Source organism: Nomascus leucogenys, chromosome 5, assembly GCF_006542625.1.
Source record: "Nomascus leucogenys isolate Asia chromosome 5, Asia_NLE_v1, whole genome shotgun sequence".
In the NCBI taxonomy this organism is placed as follows: domain Eukaryota; kingdom Metazoa; phylum Chordata; class Mammalia; order Primates; family Hylobatidae; genus Nomascus; species Nomascus leucogenys.
In genome coordinates this window covers 74,958,714-74,965,120 of record NC_044385.1, presented here as the reverse complement: position 1 = coordinate 74,965,120, position 6,407 = coordinate 74,958,714, and the positions used below count along the sequence as shown (strand labels likewise).

Genomic DNA, 6,407 nt, shown 5'->3' with positions numbered 1-6,407 from the left:
CTAGTTAAGGTGCTAAGCTCAGACAGGGACTAGAAGCACCACAGGCAGCCGATAGGCTTACTATTCACACTGGGCACTCACCTGAATGCATGTTGCAGTTTTTACCTTACAAGTGCCTCCCTGTCAGGGCTCAACGCCTCATGTGTTCTCATTTATAAACTCAATATCTCTTGTTCCTTAGTGTGCCTGTCCTCCTGCTCTTTCCCTCTGGGCCTAGGCTTCCAGAGGGTGCTACATTCTGTAGTTGCCCAATCAACAATTCCTTGTCACTAACAGGGGTATTCTTTTTTCTTTTTTTTTTCCCACACAACATAGAGATCATTTATTTTCCTTCTAGTCCTGGGTTCGGTACATAGATGGCTTCTCGTCACCCTTTGGGTTGACAATTTTCTCCAGGTTGCTGTTGATGATATGATAAAGCTCAGCATAGAAGGCCCTCAGGTCCAGTACCATGGCCCTGAGCTCCCCATAGGCTGCCCCACCTCGCTCATGCACCAAGGCCCAGTAATCCATTACATGAGTCTCCTCAGAGGCCTTGGCCGCAGCATCCCCATGTTCTGAGAAGTATTTGGAAATGGTTGTCTGGAAAGCTTCCACTTTGGTCTTGACGGCATTCACCCTCCCCAGCACCTTCTCCTGGATTGCTACCCCCAAATCATTTCCATCTTCAATCTTGGGGATTAAGTGCTAGATCCATGTAATCACCAGAATGAATTTCTCTTTGAGAGTCCAGACTTCTGGCTTAACCAGGGCAAGCAGGGACAGGACTTTCTCATTCCCAGGGAGAAATCCACACTTAGGGACTTCTTTCTTCTCCTGCTTATCTGTTTCCATCTCATCATCCTTGGGTGGAGGGTCTGGGATGGGGATGTCCAGTGGGGCCTGGAGGGAAGTCAGGTCAGCCACATTGAGGGAGCCCTCTCACAAGAGCTGATTCAGGTATATGATTTTCTGTGTCAAGAATCTGTAGAGGAATTCCTCAGTCTCCTGGAAAAGATTCTGCCTGAAGACCTCCACCTGTTTGCGGGCTTCCCCACTCAGGTGCACCCCACACGGCTTGGCCATGCTGCTTCAGTCGCTAGATCTCTGGTCTCTAACGGGGGTATTCTTGATACCCCTGGAGATTTCTGCCAGTGACAACACAGCTTTCTGACACTAGTTTGCAAGGAGCTCACTGCTCTGGTACTAGGATACTGTAATATTTGTATTCATCAGCGTTCTCCTGAAAAACAGAACCAATAAAATATATACCTATAGATATATAGATAGATAAATAGAGATAAATATAAGAGGAGATTTATCATAGGAATAGGCTCACATAGTTATGGAGGCCAAGAAGTCCTACAATCTATTGTCTGCAAGCTAGAGAACCAGGAAAGCCAGCGTGTAATTCGGTCTGGGTTCAAAGGCCTGAGAACCAGTTGGAAGTGGGGTGATGATGTAAGTCCTAACCTGAATCCAAAAACTCGAGAACCAGGAGCACTGACAGGAGAAGACAGATGTCTCAGCTCAAGCAGAGGGTGATTTTTTTTCCTCCTTCCACTATTCTGATGATTCAGGCCCTCAGTGGATCGGATCTGCTTTACTTGGTTCATCAGTTCAAATATGAAACTCTTCTGGAAATACCCTCACACATATACCCAGAAATAATGTTTACCAGCTCTCTCGGCATCCCTTAGCTCAGTCAAGTTAATACCTAAAATTAATTGTCAAACTATGTAAACTCAAAATAGGAACACAAAATGTCTAACTATGAACTGGGATTTTGATTCAGAAAGGTCAAATTCACAATGACCAAGTAGGCATGAATTCCCAGATTGCAGTGGATCTGTCCTAGTGACCTTAAATGATAGTAGCAGAGTAGTCCTGTGGGTAACAGGCGGATCCATGAGTATCCTTGAGGGGAGGCAGTCTCATAGTGATCCCAGCTCCTACCATCTCACTGTCTATTTGATCTACTTAATGACTCTTGGGTGGCCTTTGAAGCTAGGAATTGGGAACTCCCCTGGATAGCACTGGTTATCTCCCAACAAGGAAGGTGACATAGGTATCTGTGGGGTTCAGACCATGCCTCTGCATAGAGTTCGTCTCCACATATGCCCTCCCACCACCCACCCATGGCCTTTGGCAGTGGGGTTAACATTGAGCACCTGAAAACCTTCCATCTCGAAGTCCTAATGGCCTGATCGTCCCCTGGTGCAGGGGTGAGGAGTGGGAGAGAAGAATCGAGCTACCCTCAACAGAAGCAAAATGACTTCAGATGTGAAGAACAAGATGGAAACAGGTAGTTGATAACATAACTTTTTGTCTTGAGAAAGAAATCAAACTCAAACCATTGGCGTCAAAAGTAGTGGAAGATGAGGATCATGAGAAAGAAAAAGTGTGTGTGTTTCTTTTTTTTTAATGCATATTACTGTGCTTCTGATTATAAAAGTTAGAGGAGAAACATCAGGAAGAGGGCACGACAGAAAGCCTTAGTCTCTTCTTCTCCCACGGGACAGAAAATTAGCAACAACAATCAGACCAAATGCCTCTGTAAGAAAACCAAAAGTCAATTAAAACGTTCTTATACTGATCATGAAGCCAACCACATTGAAGCCCAGTAGAAAAACCTGTGGCATTCTCCATTCTTTCTCACCAGAACATCCCTCCCACTCCAACATGTGATTGGGAGGAAACCCTCAACTCTTGTCTTCTCCTTGAGGTGAGAAAGGAGTGGAAGGGGTATCAGACCTCCTGATTTTTAGAGATGCTGCTCAAGGGACTTTTGTATGCCTAAGACTGCACTGACTGGAATAGGGCACCTAAGGATTGCCAAGAGCAATGATCAACTATGCACCAGAGTCAGTAGTACCAAAGATAGACACTGGGTGGAGCTCCAGTACCACGATTTACTACAGCACCAGAGAGGCTGCAGTATCACAGACAAACACCAGGGAGAGCTCCTGAATAGATGTTGGGAAACCTCTTCAAACAGATTACACCCACAAGCCGAGGAAAGACACCCAGAAAATGCTTGAGAAGTTTCCAGAATTTCTAGCCTGGCTGACTGCAGAAATTCCTGTATGTATAAAACCAGATCATAGGAGAGTTGGCTGATTCTTAAAATGCTGAAACCCCAACAGCAAAACAACAAAACATGCAAAGACAGAGAACCATGACACTTTTAAAGGAACAGGTTAAATCTCCAGAAACTGACTTTAAAGAAATAGAGATATGTAAATTGCCAGACAATTCAAAATTACTATCTTCAGGATGCTCAATGAATAAAAAGAGCACAGACTGACAACTAAACAAACTTAGAAAAGAAATGCATGAACAATGTGAAAATATCAATAAAGAGAATTTATGAAGAAGAATAAAACAGAAATCCTGGAATACAATAATTGAATTGAAAAATTTACTAGATGGTCTCAACAGCAGGCTTGACTAGGCAGAAGAAACAATCAACAAACTTGAAGATAGAAAACGTTTAAAAGGCAGAACAACAACAACAACAACAACAGAACAATGAAGAGAGTCTAAGAGATTTCTGAGACACCATCAGGTAGAATAACATATGCATTATGGGAGTTCCAAAAGGATAAGAAAAAGAAAAAGGGGTAGAGAATCTATTTGAAAAAATGGTGGCCCCCTGTTTTCCAAATCTATGAGAGAAATGAATGCGCAAATTCAAGAAGCTCAAAGAACTCCAAACAGAATAAATCTACACTGACATGCATCACAATCAAATTTTCAAAAGTCACAGATAAAGAGAGAATTTTGAAAGCATCAGGAGAAAAGCACTCATGATGTACAAGGGAGCACCAATATTATCAGCAGATTTCCCAGTGGAAACCTTGCAAACTAGAAGAGAGTGGGGTAATATATTCAACGTACCAAAAGAAAAAAACCCTGCCAACTAAAAATACTATGTCTGGCAAAGCTGTCCTTCAAAACTGAAGGAGAAATAAAGACCTTCTCAGATAAACAAAAGCTGAGGGAATCCGTAACCACTTGCCTTGCCCTGTAAAAAATGCAAAAGGAAGTCCTACAAATTGATACAAAAGAGTGATAAACAGCTGCAAAAAGCCCTATGAAAATGTTAAATTCCCTGGTAATGGTAAATATATAGAGATATATAGAATCCCATAGTATTATTATACAGTTGAGTAAATCACTTATAAATCTGGTGTGAAAGCAAACTAAATATAGCCTGAGAAGGTCTCTGTACTTTTACATTTGAGTCCTTGTGGATGAAATATAACCTAGCTTAATAGACAGACACAATTGTAGACCTAAGTTAGTAGTATGCAGTTGTAACAATAGCTAAGTCTTGGCCAATCCCAGTGGCCATACTTCAGCCATTCATATACTACTGAGTGTTCAAACTGTGTTCAAATAAGGGATATGCTGCGCTGTAACAAATCCAGCCACTCTGTACCTCACTGCCAATTTCTGTACATCATTTCCTTTTTTTTTTTGTCTATAAATCTTCTTCCACCACATGGCTGCACTGGAGTCTCTGTGAATCTGCTATGATTCTGAAAGCTGCCCAATGCACGAAGTGTTCATTGCTCAATTAAACTCCTTTAAATTTAATTTGGCTGAAGTTTTTCTTTTATAACTGGCATAGAATAATTTTTAGCAAGCAAAAATATAATTATAAATATGTTAATGGATATATAATATAAAAGGTATTTTGTGTCATCCACAACATAAAAGGGGACAGAAATGTAATGCAGTAATGTTTCTTTACATGATCATATATGCAAATGAGTTTATCAATGTAAAATAGATTGTTATAACTTTAAGATGTTTTATGTAATTGCATTGTAACCACAAAGAATATATTTATAGAGTAACACAAAAGGTAATGAGAAGGGACTCAAACATGACACTACAATGTGAAAGGAAAATAAATCTTAAGACCCCAAAAATCACTAAGCCAAGGGAAAAGTCAAGCTGGGAATTATGTCAGGCAAACCTGCCTCCTATTTTATTTCTAAATAAGATAGCTACAAAGATAAGAAGCTACATACCTCTCTCACAATTTGCCCATAAGGAAATTCCTTATGGACAAAGGACAGACAGAAATCAAAGTCATCCCTCCAAGGCTCACCTGAGGCAAATGCATATCCGATTGCTTCCTCTGCCCTATTGTTTATGTAAAAATGCAGATTCACTGAGCCAGACTAAATTGGATATTCAGTGGAAGGCTGATCAAGGACTCAAAAGAATGCAACCTTTTGTCTCTTATCTACATGTGACCTAGAAGCTCCCACTTCTAGTTGTCCTGCCCTAGTGGAATGAACCAATGTACATCTTATACATATTGATTGATGTCTCATGTCTCCCTGAAATGTATAAAAGCAAGTTTTACCCTGAATGCCTTGGGCACATGTCATTAGGACCTCCTGAGGCTGTGTCACAGGCACATCTTTAACCTTGACAAAATACACTTTCTAAATTGACTGAGACCTGTCTCAGATATTTTAGGTTAACAACAACAACAAATCAACAAAATGCAAAGGAAATAAGCAAGAGACAAAAAGAAGTACAAAAAAGCTATAAGAGAGACAGAAAATGATTTAACAAAATGGTAATAGTATATCCTTCCCTATCAGTAATTACTTTAAATGTAAGCAGATTAAATGCACCGATTAAAAGACATCGACAGGCTTAATGGATAAAAAACAAGATCCCACCATATGCTGTCTACAAGAGACTCACTTTAGATCTAAGAACACACATAGGCTAAAAGAGTGGGAAAAGATATTCCATATAACGAGAACCTAGAGAGAGTAGAGTTGGCCATACTTACACTAGACAAAAGAGACTTTAAGAAAAAGCTCACAAGAGATGAAGAAGGACATTATATAAAGATTAAAGGGCTGATTCACCAGGAAGATATAGCATTTATTAATGTATGCCCACCTAGCAGCAGAGAACCCACATGAAGCAAACAGCCACAGAAATAAAGACATAAAATTATACAAAGTATTTTTCTCTTACCACAATGAAATAAAATTAATCAATAACAGAAGGAAAACAGAAAAATATACAAATGTGGAAATTTGGCAGTACACTGTCAAACAACCAATAGATCAAAGAAGAAATCAGAAGAGAATTTAGAAAATATCCGGAGCCAAATAAAAATGAAAATACAACATGCCAAAACTTATAGGATGCAGCAAAAGCTCTACTAAGAAGGGAGTTTACAGTGATAAATGTTTACATTAAAAAAAAGAGTTCAAGTCAATAACCTAAACTTCCACCTCATGAAACTAGAAAAAGAACAAACTAAACCTAAGTTAGAAGAAAAGAGATAATAAGATTAAAGTAGAGATAAATGAGATAGAGAATAGCAAAACAATAGAAAAACCAATGAAACTGAGTTTTTTTAAGATCAACAAAATTGACAAACC

General features: G+C 39.7%; 1 pseudogene; it reads right to left on the bottom strand.

The window, feature by feature from the left end:
- Positions 1-333: 333 nt before the first annotated feature.
- LOC100584954 lies at positions 334-1,088 on the bottom strand (annotated as a pseudogene).
- Positions 1,089-6,407: the final 5,319 nt, after the last annotated feature.